General features: G+C 44.2%; 1 long non-coding RNA gene across 1 annotated transcript; it reads right to left on the reverse strand.

Annotated features, from left to right (window-relative positions):
• Positions 1–6,083: 6,083 nt before the first annotated feature.
• On the reverse strand, positions 6,084–6,826 carry LOC132891375 (uncharacterized). Its single transcript, XR_009655315.1, has 3 exons — positions 6,708–6,826; positions 6,280–6,436; positions 6,084–6,133 (listed from the first exon to the last, which is right to left on the reverse strand). It is a non-coding gene; the product is annotated as an uncharacterized LOC132891375 (long non-coding RNA).
• Between the last annotated feature and the right edge of the window lie 9,913 nt (positions 6,827–16,739).

Here is a 16,739-nt window from a genome sequence, read left to right on the forward strand (position 1 = left end):
CATTTGAAAGCAGAAGATGGAGTCAGTCAGAGTCTCCAAAATGTCCCGTCTGAGTGCATGAGAGTGATTGTAAATGAACACCTCGTCTCCTTGTGACACCCTGCTGTCTCTGACTTCATCCTGCTGCTTTTGTCTGAATAAGATGATCTCGGCTTTTCCCTGTTTCTGATCAGCAGCACACTTTCTTCTCAACTCTCCTCAAAACTCAGTAAAATGATCATCTTTAATGCCACACTGCCACAAATATGTGATTTAAGGAGCCACTCTGACACTCCTTCTTGCTCTCCACCTCCACACCATGTCTTCTGTCCTTCCTGTAAAATTCACCTCGGCTTCTTCTTAAAGTCTGCACTTAAATCTACATGTAGAACAAGAGATCAAACCCACCGCAGTGTGAGTTACTGTTTAAAAAGCTCCAAAGCCTGTGATTGGGTAAGAGCAGTGATGTGATGGGAAACGTCTGCTCTCTTTCCTCTTAGATCTTGTAGAAGTTCTGATTTGTTGGAGCTCAATGTTAGAACACAGATATTAAGACTGAATAAATGTTGAATTGAATTATAAACAGGAGATAATAATGTTTCTCTTGGAGCAGAGATGATTACATGCTGTTGGTCATGAAGTACCACAGTCCAGTGTGTGGCGATTAATCCAGATGTTTTTTCTTTTAGTTTCAGGTTTGATGAACATCTGTATATGTGATGAAGACTCTGGTACTCCTGCATTTCCATGTTGGGGAACAGACAACACATTCATAAACACGGCAGTCATTTAGTTCTAAGAAATGAAAGAGACTCGGAGACGTGGTCAGTGTGTGTTCATGGTGCACAGTAGGGCTGCACGATTATGGAAAAAATGATAATCACGATTATCTTGATCAAAATTGTAATCGCGATTATTAATCATGATTATTCTTGATGATAGGGAAATCACTTAAAATTTATTTCACTATATTCAAACAAACAATATGAACAGCTTTCAGTGCAGAATGAAATTTAAAAGAGAAATTCTGATTTCCAAATGACAAATAAATGAAATTTATCCAAGAAATTACCAAAGGATGAAGGAACTGAAAACTCAATTGCAACAATTACATAGCATTATACTGAGGCCTACAAGTTTTTAGCTAGAAAGACCAGCCTATCAACATGCTCTGGCTTTAAACATGAGCGAAGGCAGGTCACAACATTGCCTCCAGTGCTAAATAGCCTGTTGTTCCGACATAGTTAGCTTTTCTCTCTCACCTCAATCTGCTACCTACTCTCACGCTATCACCCCTTGAAGAAGAAACCGCTGCACTGAAGCTCTGCGCACTTGGCTTGCTTGCTTATTTAGGCGGAGTAATGAAAGCTTACATACGTCGGTTCGCCCCCTAATGGTTTGGCAGAGTATTGGTCAAAAAGTGCTTGATCAGATGTACAGCAGAGCTCGCATTTTAAATGGAAATAAATCGCGATTTTCATTTAATTTAATCGTGGCAGCCAAAATCGCGATTTTCGATTAAATTCGATTAATTGTGCAGCCCTAGTGCACAGTGAATCAGACTGCACACAATTCTACACTGAATGTTAGAATACCCTCTGTAATTTTCTTCTGGTCCCAAGAAGTATTGTTAATAAGTAATAATTAAAATAAGTTAGTGTGGATCACAGCGAATTTCTGTTCAGCGATTTTCATGACCACTCGGCGCGTGACGTCATTCAAGACAAGCAAACCGCTTGAGTTGAGTCCACTTCCGTTTACTTGCATTGCCGTTCGGCTTGAGTGCAGATGTGCATTCAGGATTTTCGAAAGAAAAAACATGCCTTATTGTTGTGCAGTGAACTGTAACAACGGGACCGGTTCAGGAAGAAGTTTTTACCTTTTTCTGAGAGAGGAGAAGAGGCGGAGCGAGTGGGTTGGCTTTTTCCAAAAAAGGAGAAGAGATGGAGCAAGTGGGTTGGCTTTTTCTGAAAAAGGAGAAGAGACAGAGCGAGTGGGTTGGCTTTTTCCAAGAGAAAAGAGGCAGAGCGAGAGGGTTGGCTTTTTCCGAAAAAGGAGATGAGGCAGAGAGAGTGGATTGTGCGTGTGAAGCCAGAGTGTTGTTTTTTTCCGGAAGAGGAGACGAGGTGGAGACAGTGGATTGTGCATGTGAAACAAAATCAAGCAGTCAAAGAAGAAACGGAGCAGCAACGCTCAAGCAAAAAGGAGAAGATTGGAGGTAAACATTTTTACTTTTGCTTGCAATTGACAAGTCAAGAATCCTGAGGGATCCTGTACTGTCATTGTGGAAATGAGACAAAGGGATTTCCTCACTTAGAGTAGGCTATAAATAGTATAATGCCGTGGAAGGCAGGCTAATGTGGCCTACCGGCGCACTGTCCAGTCATCGTTACCTATATCCACTAGGGAGGGCGGTTTAATTATTCTTCAAAAGGGTTCTTATTTAATATTACGACAAAAGTAAGAATTTATCATAACTACCAGGATAAATCGTTTGGGCGTGAGTCTTCTTGAGGTCCGGAGTCACCGCGATCAGAGTCGGCTGAGTCACTGTCCGATTCCAAGGCAGCACGGTCAAACCAGTGAGCCACATTCACCGATTGCTTCGCAACGGCCATAGGTTCATACATATACGGTTTCACCTCTCGATATTCAATTTGGAGAGTTCCTACTTCAAAATCACTATCGCTTTCAGACATTTTACATAACCTCTCACGACCAAAGTCCGTACATGTGCTCGGTTTGCAAGTAAACACAGAACTGCTCCCAGTCTGTTTGGCTTGAATGACGTCATGACGACGGTCCCCTGGCAGTGAAAGTGCATGTAAGTGAGATGTAAACAAACCTTCGGAAATTGGGCAAAACTGTATATTTTAACTGTTTTATTCAATTTTAGGGTGCAAATTAGACACTAGGAAGATTGAATCACTTTTTGGGTCGTTCTTCTTGACAATAAAGTTGATATTCTACGTTTCACCTCCGACCGTTGCCTATGACCTTTAAAAACCCTGAAAGAGCAGGTGAAAAAGCACAGGGACTCGAGCTGAACCCAGTCAGTGGAAGAGGGAGCTGAAATGGACAGGAACAGTTTCAGGACATTGGTGGGATTCTCACCTGACAGGATCGGCATTTGGGCAGTTAATCTGAGGAAGCCCTGAGGAGACTCACTACAAGGCACATTTGTCACTTTGTCCTTTGGTTGGTATTTAATTTACTCACTGAGCACTTTCTTAGGAACACCTGGACGGAAGCGCCTTGTTGATGAGAGGGTTCACCGGAGAACGGCCAGACTAGTTTGAGCTGACAGAAAGGCTGCAGTAACTCAGATAACCACTCTGTACAATTGTGGTGAACAGAAAAGCATCTCAAAATGCACAACACACTGAACACTGAGGTGGATGACCATGTCGGGTTCCACTTCTGTCAGCCAAGAACAGAAAGCTGAGGCTGCAGTGAGCACAGGATCATCACAACTGGACAGGTGAAGAGTGAAAAAACGTAGCCTGGTTTGACGAACCTTGATTTCTGCTGAAGCTCACCGATGGTGGGGTCAGAATTTGTTACGAACAGCATGAATTAGTGTTCCTAATAATGTGCTCTGTGACTGTAGTTGAGATTTTTGTTACAGGATCAGACCCAATCTGTTCTTTATTTTCTCTGAGATCTGATCCTGAGTTTTTGCTGGTATCAGCCGATCATATCCGACATGGGATTATCGCCATCTCTTTTACTTCAGACTATACTAAGTACAATATGTTGCATAATCATATCAGTCCGATACATTTTGATTATCACACTTTAGTGAAAATGAAGTGCACGTTTTTTCTTTCCCCGTGTGCTGAGGATTAAATACAAATTGCATAATGCAAAATGAAAGACAAAGATCAGAGAATATTGTCATTATGTTTAGATATCATTTGGGACATAGATGGAATCACCTTGCTTGTAATTGTGCCCATGTTCCTTTGAGTTTATCAGCGTTTATTTTATGATTTTATGACTTTTGAACAAAGATCAATTTGCCTTATCGGTGACTTGGTGGAAGTGAAGTCTGGTTTATTGGAGAGACAGAAAAAAGTGTGTGTGCATTATGAGTGAAAGAGGGAGGGTTATTCTCAGGATGTCCTTCACATACAGCACTGAGATTTGTCATGTTTGCCAGTTCCTGACAGTTTGGTATTTAAAGCCCTTTATAGGAATTTAAACAGGATGAACAGGAGTGGGCACAAATCTCTTAAATAAAAATAAATAAATCAAGGTAAAACACATTGCACATTGACTGAGGGGCTTTGAGTTGGTTTATTAAATCAAAGATATTTATTCAATACATCACTAGCCTTTAGTCATTAGTGGGCCTGATAAGGCTGTGGTTCACATTTTGTTACAGTGATGGAAATCATAAACCCACCATTTCAAGCTCAAGATAATTATTCCTATAAATAATGTCACCTGGATGATATCTAATGACATTTTTCATGAAAATGGGTTCTATGCAGGGTGGCCGTGGGTCCTTAAAAAGTCTTAAATTTAATTTTCCTAAAATAAGGCCATTAAAAAGTCTTAAATTGTCTTAAATTTCAAACCCCGTGGTCTTAAATTTTCAATCTTAAATTTATGGAGATTTTACTCAGTCATATCGTTAAAATGTGGTACACTTTGGATGGGGAAAAAGTTTAATCATTTTTGATGCTCACAATTATACCGTGCAGGCTCCGAATCCACCGGTTGCTAGACACACGCGTGCTTGACAACCACTCAGTGCCTGATCTGTTGATGGAGGGTAGTCCGAGCCACAATGGGTAAATGTAAATTTAATGATAACTGGCTGCAAGATGCAAAATATACGTGGTGGCTGAAAGCTGTACCCAAAGATGCCAACGAGGCATACTGTGTAGCATGCTGTAAGACTTTTAAGTTGGGCACAGTGGGGATAAGAGCGGTGGACTCTCAAATGAAGAGCGCCAAGCACATTGCTTTTGCTGAAGGCCACGAGCATCAGCCTCAAATATCCGACTTCTAGTCCGTAAGGTGAACCCTGTTTTCGTTTCATCTTGCTCCGACGTCTCCGAACTATGAAATATTTATTTTAAAACTAAGAATGAGTACTAGAAAGTGTGGCGAAAAAAGTTCTCACCTTATAATCCTGTCAATTCCTCGCACCGAGCGATCGCGTGGCGAACTATTTTCCTCTAAAAATGACGTGTCGGGACATCACGTGACCGGTCTGGACCAATCGCGTTGCCGATTTTTGACCACAGATCAGCTGACAGCTTGCGTAATTACAGTCACATTAGTAGAAAAAGTCTCCAAAACACCCTCCAAAGTGGGTGAAATGTCTTCTAAGTCCTAAATAGTGCTTTAAATACATCACTAAGACAATATTGCATATATGTGGTATATTGAAGTGTTTATATTATTATTAGAATAAAAATAATTTTTATCACCATTATTATAGTACAAAATATGGTGTAATGGTCTATGACTAGGACCATTCATGTATTCATTCTCTTAGGTTATTAACTATAAAGTACTGATCAACCATAAAACAATTTGCTTGAAAAACAGACCTACAATGTTACACAGGCAGTAATGGAATAGAGTATTGACTCATCATTGTGGGCTATACACACCATGGATTAGCCATAAAATGGCATATATAATATATAGGCAATGCGTGTGATTTCAGATCAAGATTTAAGAAATTGTGCAGGAAGGAGAAGAGTCCATAGGAATAATAATACACAATAATAATAATACAACCTATATATAATATTGCAGTTCTATTGCTCAGTTCAGAGGCACAATGGCAGGGATTCAAGTATTCACTACCTATGCAGCGGCACAGTAGAGGTAGGTAAACGCACTAGGCAGCACTATGCACCTGCAGCAGCGGCAACAAAGAAGATGCAAGACTGAGTCATCATACAACAGAACTATGTGGCAAATTGCAAACTTTAATAGAAAATGTAAACAACAAAACAGTGATATATACACATTACAAATGCAAATTTATATATACACACAAAAAATATATTTTATATATATATATATATATATATATATATATATATATATATATATATATATATATATATATAAATAAAAGTCCTGTGGCACGGTGCAAAAAGGCAGGGGTCAGCATCCAGGCAATGACCTAGGTGTCAGTGACAGAGAGAGAGGGGGGAAGACACACACACACACAAATACATACACACACAGTGCTGTGACTAATTGTCTTCACATTGAACAGTAGCAAGTAGCATTCTATGGTCATGTATGAGAAGTTAGTACATGGCTTACTTGTCCTTCTCTTGTCTAGCAGGCTCATTCAGAAATCTGGTGTACTGCTGGTAGCAGCTCTTGTGGTACTGCACCTCCAGAGCCACACAGTCTTTGTCCTTAATGTGTACCAGAATACTGTGGTCATCTTTAGTCTCAGCAGCAGTCTGCAACTTGCCTTGCCAGACAGAAAGACATGCTTATTACCACATAGGAATTTAAGTTTGCCAGTAGCATATTCACATAAAGGCACACATATGTTACATGCATACAAACATTGAAACATAACATCCATGCATGCAAACACACTTGCAGAGGGAGATAGCACTGTAGATAGTCATCCGTGATAGTGACCCTGTGTGTGTGTGTGTGGGGGGGGGGGGGCAGGGGGGTTGATCAGTGCTTGTGACCCTTTGTGTGAGTGTGTGTGTGGGGGGGGGTTTGCTTACCTGCTGTTAAGGTCTCAGCTTTTGAAAGAGCTTCCCTTTGTCGTTTGCCTCCCTTTAAGACGAATTTGAGGTTTTTTTTTTTACATATAATGCACAGGGCAGGAAGGACGGGACCTGAGCTGGACAGTGCTGACCTGGATCTAAGACTCTTAGTGCTGCCCGATGTTGAGGGGCCAGCTTCGGAGGGGGAGGGGCCAGCTTCAGAGGGTGGGGCCCAGCTTCGGAGGGGGAGGGGCCAGCTTCGGGGGGGGGGGCCCAGCTTCGGAGGGGGGGGGCCCAGCTTCGGAGGGGGGGCCCCCAGCTTCGGAGGGGGGGGGGGCCGCCCCAGCTTCGGAGGGAGGGGGGCCCAGCTTCGGAGGGGGAGGGCCCCAGCTTCGGGGGCCCCAAGCTTCGGGGGGCCAGCTTCGAGGGGGGGGCAGCTTCGGAGGGGGGGCAGATTCGGGGGGGCAGATTCGGGGGGTCTTGCGGCATCTTGGGTTTCATCTCCCCCTTCTTTCTCGCGCACCATACGCTTTCCCGCTCGTTCAATAGCAAGTTTGTCCGTAAACCTGCGGTAACATGCAGGGTGGAAGGCAGCATCCTCGGGTATCTTGTCAAACTCTAAATCTAAACAGTGTTTGTAGTTTTCGGCTACTCTCCTGTTCTCACCGCTCAACTGCAGCCACTGTCGGACACTGTCCTGGTATGTATTCCACCGTTTGAAGGTAAATTCCTGGGTCACTCTGTGCTTCACAGAAGCTATATGCATATAGCACTGCTTACGTGCAAGAAGTTTTCTCCTTTTTGCCGTTATTTCCAAACTTTCCTCTCCTCCACTGCTGCTAGACGAGGCTGTGGTGGCTGCCATGTTGGTCTCTTGTTTACGAAATGGGGCTACGTCAGCAACCATGGAACCTGTTCTGTAGCGAAATCTTATTCCGCGGTGCCAAAATATCATTCCGCGCCGATGACATTAGTTCGCTTTTTCAAGCCTTCGTGTGAAAAATTGACAGCATTACAAGGTGAGAACTTTTTGATGACATCATTTCATAATACGTCCATTTTTAAGAATTGGATATTATGTAGTTCGGAGACGTCGGAGCGGAATCTCGTTTCTGAAAGACTTTTCGGGGTTCACCTTACGGCCTATTCAGCGCTGCCACCACTAACGGTCGTAGAGAAGAGGATAGATCTGCGAGATGTAAGAGAACAGTGTGTGTGTGTGTGTGTGTGAGAGAGAGAGAGAGAGAGAGAGAATATATTCTATTGCGTGCATGTGAGAGAATAGTATTGTTTGTGTGTGGGTATCGTTCCAAGTGTTTTAAGAAGTGCAAGTGAGCATACCTTTCAAGTGAGTGAGCCGATGTTTCAGGTGTATGTGCATTCAAATTGTTTAACTGTTGTTTTCTGCATTCTTGTTTGACCAAAGATGGAATTGAACAATTCTGCTTACAATGTGACGCCCCAAGCAGAGAAAATAATAATAATAATAATAATAATAAAAACTGTTGCATTGGATTCTGTGTGTGTGACTTCATTCACATTTTCACATTGTTACACTGGATTCAAACGTTGTGACTGCATTCTGATTGTCACATAGTTACAAGTTTATCCGATCCTTATATTGTGTTCTGAGTGTGTGAATGCCTGTCAAGGAAAAGAAATGAAGTACCGTACTTCTACTAGAATAGTGTTTTCTGGTGAATGTTTACAAGAACAATAAGTTACATTAAATTATGTAGTTTTTTTTTTCAAAAGAGTATGTTTTTGCATGACTTTAGATTTGGTCTTAATTTTTTTGGAACATGGTATGAAAAAGTCTTAAAGTCTTAAATTTAACTTGGACAAACCTGTAGACACCCTGTCTAGGTGTGGGAAGTTAAATCAAAATTAAAACTGCTCTTTGGCTTCAATAAATTTATAAAATATTCTTGCACACATTTCAGGCTAAATATAATCTTCCAAAAATTTTAATAGTTCCAGGAAATTAAATCTGTACTGTATTTAAATCTATTGTAGAGTCTGTAATGTTAGACCAGAGTAAAGTCATGATGTTATTTGTCAGAGCCTTAAGATGGAGCCAGCAGCAAAAAGAAGATATTCACCTGCATGACATTTTACAACTGGATCAACTAATCAGGTAAAACGTCTCTCATTTAGTGTTCTGATGGGTTTTTCTATGGACCCGTCAATCCCATTACATCTTCAATATTTACAGTAGGGGCGGCACGGTGGTGTAGTGGTTAGCGCTGTCGCCTCACAGCAAGAAGGTCCGGGTTCGAGCCCCGTGGCCGACGAGGGCCTTTCTGTGCGGAGTTTGTATGTTCTCCCCATGTCCGCGTGGGTTTCCTCCGGGTGCTCCGGTTTCCCCCACAGTCCAAAGACATGCAGGTTAGGTTAACTGGTGACTCTAAATTGGCCGTAGGTGTGAATGTGAAGATGTGTGAATGGTTGTCTGTGTCTATGTGTCAGCCCTGTGATGACCTGGCGACTTGTCCAGGGTGTACCCCGCCTTTCGCCCGTAGTCAGCTGGGATAGGCTCCAGCTTGCCTGCAACCCTGTAGAACAGGATAAAGCGGCTACAGATAATGAGATGAGATGAGATATTTACAGTAGGTTTTAATTCTCAAGAGATATTTAAAAGCCCAACATTTCTAGATCAGAGGACCCTTTGCAGTTCTGGGCAGAACAGAAGGATGAATCCCCACATTTCTATCTCCTTGCTTTGAGATGTTTGTGGACCCCAGCCTCATCTGGTCCCTGAGAAGGGTTTTTTCAAAGGCAGGAGAATTTGTATTTATTTATTTATTTATTTATAAACCGTCTTAGCCCCAACACTGTGGAACAAATTCTATTCCTTAATAAAAATCAATAAGATTTTTCAGTCCAGTTCCACAAGCACATAAGTCCCATATAATTCAGTCCCACAGGCTCTTCTAAAAATTGTCACAGTTCACAGTAAATCATAAATTTAATAATAATAATTAGAATAAGAAGGATAAATTTATTTCTGTAACCTTTCATACATTTAAAATGCAGCTCAAAATGCTTCATGGTAGTAGGCATCCGTCAGTCTTGGGAGACTATGGAATTGCGCTCAGAGATGACGTCCTTGAGCAGCGGCGGTTGTGACTATGTAGTCCTATCCTTGAGTGACAGTCCCCCTGGCAGCTCATGCAGATAAAAGCTGTAGCAGTCTGTATTGGTGGTGGTAATTTCCTGTGCTGCAGTTTCTCTTTGTGTTTGTTGGCGATGGTTTCTTCAAGCACCGCAAGGCTCTTCCCCACCTCTTTCCTCTACCTCTCTCTGTCTTGCACTAGTTGCTTCCAGGCACTTGCATCGATGTTTAGGGCTTTCAAATCCCGTTTGCACACATTCTTATATCTCAGGTGCGGTCTTCCAGTGGGACGCTTGCCTGTTGCTAGTTCACCATACAGCAGGTCCTTCGGTATTCTGCCATCCTCCATGTGTTCCACGTGCCCTAGCCACCACATCCTTCGCTGTTTTAGCAGGCTGTACATACTGGACATACCGGTGCATTGTAGCACAGCAGTGTTTGTGACGCGGTCTCTCCAGGTGATGCCTAGGATGCGACTGAGCCAGTGCACGTGGAAGATGTGCAGTTTCCTTTCCTGGTGGGCTTTCAATGTCCAAGACTCTCTGCCATATAGGAGAGTGCTGATGATGCATGCTCGGTAGACATGGATCTTGGTTTTCAGATTTAGTTTGTTGTTGGTCCATACCCTGGAGGACAGCTGGGACCTCGTTGTGGCAGCTTTCCCAATGCAATTCCCCAGTTCAGAGTCCAGAGAGCGGGTGTCTGCTATTGTTGAGCCAAGGTATGTGTAGGTGTTGACTACATCCAGAGTATGCTCACCGATCTTGATTTCAGGGATTCCCTCGGCACCCTAAGCAATGATTTGTGTCTTTTTCAAGCTTATGGTGGGGCCAAAGTGGTTGCAGGCATCACTGAAGCAAGTCATCAGACACGGTAGCTCTTCAGCTGAATAAGCACTGATGGCAGCATCATCAGCAAACAGGAAGTCCCGTAGGCATTTAGTCCGGACCTTAGTCTTTGCATGAAGTCTTGAGAGGCTGAACAGGTTTCCATCATTACTTCTTCTGAGAGAGATGCCCTCTGTGGCAGAGCCAAAAGCGTACTCCAGGAGTACAGAGAAGATGCCAAATAGCGTGGGAGTGAGCACGTATCTCTGCTTGACACCACTACGAATCTTGAATGCTTCTGAGACAGAGCCGTCAAAGACCACTGTGCCTTTCATATTTGAATGGAAGGATTCAGTGACACTGAGGAGTTTGGGGGGGGGCATCCAATCTTTGTGAGGATCTTGAACAGTCTTTCCCTGCTGACAAGGTCAAATGCTTTTGTCAGGTCGATGAAGGCCAGGTACAGTGGACGCTGTTGTTCACACCACTTCTCCTGCAGCTGGTGTACAGAGAAGTTCATGTCAATGGTGGATCGCTTTGCTCTGAACCCACATTGTGACTCAGGGTAGACTTGCTCAGCAAGGACCATGAGCCTTTGTAAGGTGACTCTGGCAAACAGCTTTCCCACTATACTGAGGAGGAAGATACTGCGGTAATTATTGCAGTCGGAACGGTCGCCTTTGAATATTAAATAGAAATATCACAATACATATGAGCAGCAAATTCGTCTTTCCCAGTATTTTGTATTGTGAAATTGGAGAAAATGAAATTCTGTCTCATGCCTCCTCTATAATGTTATACAGTAAACTCCAGATGAAGAGATCAGACTCACCAGAACCCAGCTGTGTCTCCATGAAGAGTGACGAGTCTATGCGTCTTCCTTTGTACTTTAACAAGGGAAACCCCTCATCTGTCCACAAGCTTGACCTGAGTAAATATATCAGTCCAGAGAAGATAACAGGTTGGATTCTTGTGAAGGTGATGCCTGTGATTGCAGCATCCAGAAAAGCCGTGTAAGTAAAGCTGAATATAACTGTTCTACTGTTCCACTGTTAGAAAGAGAGAAACTGAAAGCACTTGGACAAATATGCACTTTGGGACAAAATCCATAACTCCATTACTCGAGTGAAAGTAAAGATCCTCCTGGTCAAATGTTACTCCAATACAAGGGAAAGTTGTTCAGTCTAATTTTTACTTGAGTTACAGTACTGGAGGATTTGCTTTTAAAAATACTGAAGTATTCAAAAGTACTCTTTAAAGGTTCAAGTTTAATTGTTTTTGGGGTTTTTTTAATATCAAGGTGTTGTATTGTTGCCACGATGCATTTACAGAATCTAATGACTCGGAAACAACCTACTGAATACAGTCACGTGCTTGTAGAACCTGTAGAATAAAGTGTGTATAATTTGATACAAATACTGTAGAAATGCCGATAGAAACACAACTGAATTGACAAAAGGACTTACTTTTTTTTTTTTTTTTAAACACCCCACCCTGCCGAATACACACAGAGCACGCGTGCGTATACACACACACACACACACACACACACACACACACACACACACACACACACACAGACAGAGAGTGCACTTGTTCTGCAGGTAGTGAGGAATGTGAGTCTGTCACTGAGGAGCTTGGGAGGTCCAAGGTTATTGATCAGATACACACACACACACACACACACACACACACACACACACACACACACACACACACACACAGAGTGCACGTATGCGTGCGCGCACACACACACACACACACACACACACAGTGCATGCGTGTGTGATGGGTCACAGCTGCAATGTAACGGGTTCACCTCCGCAGCACCACTCTACTGGTTCCACACACACACCATCAGACACTTGGACAGCCGGGTGGATCACAAGCTCCCTTTTATTTGCTGAAATACATTTAAGGTAGGGCGGCACGGTGGTGTAGTGGTTAGCGCTGTCGCCTCACAGCAAGAAGGTCTGGGTTCGAGCCCCGTGGCCGGTGAGGGCCTTTCTGTGCGGAGTTTGCATGTTCTCCCCGTGCCCGCGTGGGTTTCCTCCGGGTGCTCCGGTTTCCCCCACAGTCCAAAGACATGCAGGTTAGGTTAACTGGCGACTCTAAATTGACCGTAGGTGTGAATGTGAGTGTGAATGGTTGTCTGTGTCTATGTGTCAGCCCTGTGATGACCTGGCGACTTGTCCAGGGTGTACCCCGCCTTTCGCCCGTAGTCAGCTGGGATAGGCTCCAGCTTGCCTGCGACCCTGTAGAAGGATAAAGCGGCTACAGATAATGAGATGAGATGAGATGAGAGACATTTAAGGTACAGTGGAGTCGTGGGAGTTGGCCTACAGATCGGCCTGGATAACTCTCCATTCAGTGTCCTGAATTGCTTTGAGCAATTTCATGCGATCTCCCACTACACTGAACCAGGCTACCACTAGAGGGCGTCATTGCACCATTTAAAATAATTTAACCAAGTACTCCTTCTACTCTGTTACATACACCCCCCTAAAATTATGCAAAAATGGTGCAAAGGGTTGAGAACTGAGAAATTGAGAAAACAAGGAAATAAAGAAAAAAAAAATTCTGTGTGTCCTTAGCACTGATGTACCAAATATCAATATTAGGAATCCTTCCATAAGAAGTGCGTAAGAACAGGGTGGTACCAAACCCTATGCCTATCACAGAATACAAGAGATGCCATCTACACCTCATAGTGTGGACATATCTTTGCTCATCCAATAGAACCACATGACCTGGTCACAAACCAGTCTGGCAATCAAAAAAAAAAAAAAAATCAAACAGTCTGTACATTCTTGTTATTGCCAGAAAGACTGAAACCAAAAACAGACCCTATAAGAGGTCCAGCAAGTCCCAATAGCTTTTGGCCTGACATCTTACAAATAAGCCTATGTGGGTTCCTAATACTCCTCCCAAATCTAGTGTGAACTGAAGGGGCTTGTGAATTCTGAGGGCGTGTACAACTGACCTGCTCTGACCTACCCTCAACTAGATCTGAAGGGCCAGGGAGAGCAACACACTGGTCAACAGGTAAGTATGCTATGTCATGTTTTTGTAGTGTGTCATGGAGTAGTGTGTCTGTGTTCTGTGATGTGTTGTGTAGGGCATCTGTGCCTTCAGAATCATGATCGGGTGCAGAGTCCTCAGAGACACTGTTCAGCAGTTCATCTGGTTGGATCTCATCTGCATTCACAGGTGAGGCCTCCCCAACAACATCACCCTCAAGGAAACTTCCGCTTTCTGCTTGGTCTGGTGATCGCATGAGCCAGTCCATGGTGCACATGTGAGAATCCTCTGGATTATCCAGTGTAACAGAGCTCCAAACATTTACACGGGAAGCAGAAGACTGTGAGTCTCCAAGAGATGCTCGGTCCACTTCTTGATCAGCGTTCATCAGGAAATCAACAGGGAGCAGAAGGTTTCTGTGCACAACCTTTTCCTTTCCTGTGACAGCATCTTTGATTCTGTACACATTGATTGCTGATCTCACTGACACCACATGAACAGGCACATATTAAACCGGCTCATCCAATGCATGAAATTTTGTGGAGTGTTCGAGTTAGCTCTACGAGGCAAAGACGAAACTGAGGGCTCCAGTCACCGTGGTATTTTTCTGGGTTTGGTTGACTTCGTGACTTACACACACACACACACACACACACTCACAGAATCAGTTCACTTTTGATGTTTTCAATGTGCATTTTTATATTTGCCACACTTTGCTCTGAGAGTTAGCACTTTGGTAATATCCTTGATAAATACCAGTAATTGCAAGATCTAAAGATCCACTCATCTATTTATTCAACTGCTATTGTTATGTTAGCCAACTATTTACAATGTTTTGTTACAGTAAGTGCACTTTTCTGTTGTTCTTAAGTTGCACAGTCTGTAAAATTCTTGCTGGTCATGGAGTTTGAAGTACAAAATCTATTTACAGAACATTCTGTAGAACAGTACTTTCAAGATTGGCAAATAAATATGCATTATTTTTTAAAAATATGGTTTCCTTTCTTATTTAGTTGTTGGACATATCTTTTATAAAGATATCATTCTTGGCTATTTCACATCATACAATATTGAAATAATGTGAATAGTGAATAGGGCGTAATTGGTCATTGTGGAGCCAAACTATTCTTCGACTGTGAATGTTATATGCAACTTTACACCACAGCCTATAGCTTAGGTAGCCACAGGGAAAAGATTTCTGTAATGTGCTGCCATCTAGTGGATAGAAGTGGCATGGAACTGTGATATGCAGAGAGAAAACAGTAAATAATGTCTGGCTACCTATAATGTACCTGTTGAATGAGTCACCTTGTGACATTATTGGATAATTTGCCCCTCCTGAGAAAATTTTCAGGACCCGCCACTGCTCTCAAATAGATGATCTTACTCCAGTGTCTCCAGTTTACAGTGAGGATTCTCCAGTCCAGCACAGAGATGCTTCACTCCTGAGTCTCCCAGATTATTATTAGTCAGTGTAGCAGTTTGGATGGGTGGGTGGAGCACAGAAGGACGGCAGGCCAGAACTGAGTTCACAAAACTCTTTTATTTTCACTTTTCAGCGTACTTTCACTCTCTCAGCCACATGCACGCACGCACGCACACACTCCAGTCGTCTGGCTGGGGAGAGAGCTCCCTCTGCTCTCGCTCTCTCTCCTTAAATAGGGCACGGTCACTGGGGAAGATACACAAACACGTTAATTAACCTCAGGTGCAGTGATTCTGCCACTTACCTTCCCTGACTCTGCCCTCCAGTCACAGACCGACTCTTGGCCACGCCCCCGCTGCCACATACCCCCACCGCCCGACTCAGGCCGGGCAAGGAAGTCCGCCATGACCACCTGTGCCCCTGGCCTGTGGATCACCTTGAAGTTGAAGGGTTGGAGTGCCAGATACCAACGGGTGATCCATGCGTTGGCATCCTTCATGCGGTGGAGCCACTGGAAGGGCGCGTGGTCCGAACAGAGGGTGAAAGGGCGTCCCAGCAGGTAGTAACGGAGGGCGAGGACCGCCCACTTGATCGCTAGGCACTCCTTTTCAATGGTGCTGTAGTGCCCCTCATGCACTGACAGCTTCCTACTGATATACAACACTGGGCGGTCCTCCCCCTCCACCTCCTGGGACAAAACAGCCCCCAGCCCTCTGTCCAATGCATCCGTCTGTAACATAAAGGGGAGAGAAAAGTCAGGGGAGTGTAAAAGTGGCCCCCCACACAGTGCAGCCTTTACCTCAGAAAAAGCCCACTGGCATTGCTCCGTCCACTGGACCGGATCTGGTGCCCCCTTTTTAGTCAGATCAGTCAGCGAGCTGGTGATGTCTGAATAATTAGTATAAACCTACAAAAATAGCCAGCCCCAGGAACTGTCTCACCCCCTTTTTGGTCTTGGGCCTCGGGCAGGCTGCAATTGCTGCTGTCTTGTTAATTTGGGGATGCGCCTGCCCGTTGCCCAAGTGGAAGCCCAGATACCGTACTTCCACCCGCCCAATCGCACACTTCTTTGGGTTGGCTGTGAGACCCGCTCGCCCCAGCAACCTAAGGACGGCCCTCAGATGTTGGAGGTGCCTCGGCCAGTCATTACTATAGATAATGATGTCGTCGAGGTAGGCGGCCGTGTTCAGGTAGACTGTAAGGGCGGCTACGCACTACCACCCCCGGGGGTGTCTCAATGTGGTGCTCTATGAGGTTGGTGCGGCCGGGCAGGGGCGAGAACAAGTCCGAAAACTCGGTCTGCAACTGGGCAACCTCCGTGAGTTGGGTTGGGGAGAGCTGGTCTCCACAGGGGACCGGAGAGGTACGTGATGCCAATGTTCCCTTTTGAACCTCCGGCCCCAGCTCCGCCTTCTCTGGAACCACCGACACCAATGCCAAGGGAAACCGGAGCACCTGGAGGAAACCCATACGGACACGGGGAGAACATGCAAACTCCGCACAGAAAGGCCCTCGCCAGCCATGGGGCTCGAACCCGGACCTTCTTGCTGTGAGGCGATAGAGCTAACCACTACACCACCGTGCCACCATGATAAATGTTAAAATAGTAAATAATTTTCCAGTCTGTCAGTAGTGATTTGCTATAAGATGACACTGGAAGC

Source organism: Neoarius graeffei, chromosome 9 (genome assembly GCF_027579695.1).
Source record: "Neoarius graeffei isolate fNeoGra1 chromosome 9, fNeoGra1.pri, whole genome shotgun sequence".
In the NCBI taxonomy this organism is placed as follows: Eukaryota; Metazoa; Chordata; class Actinopteri; order Siluriformes; family Ariidae; genus Neoarius; species Neoarius graeffei.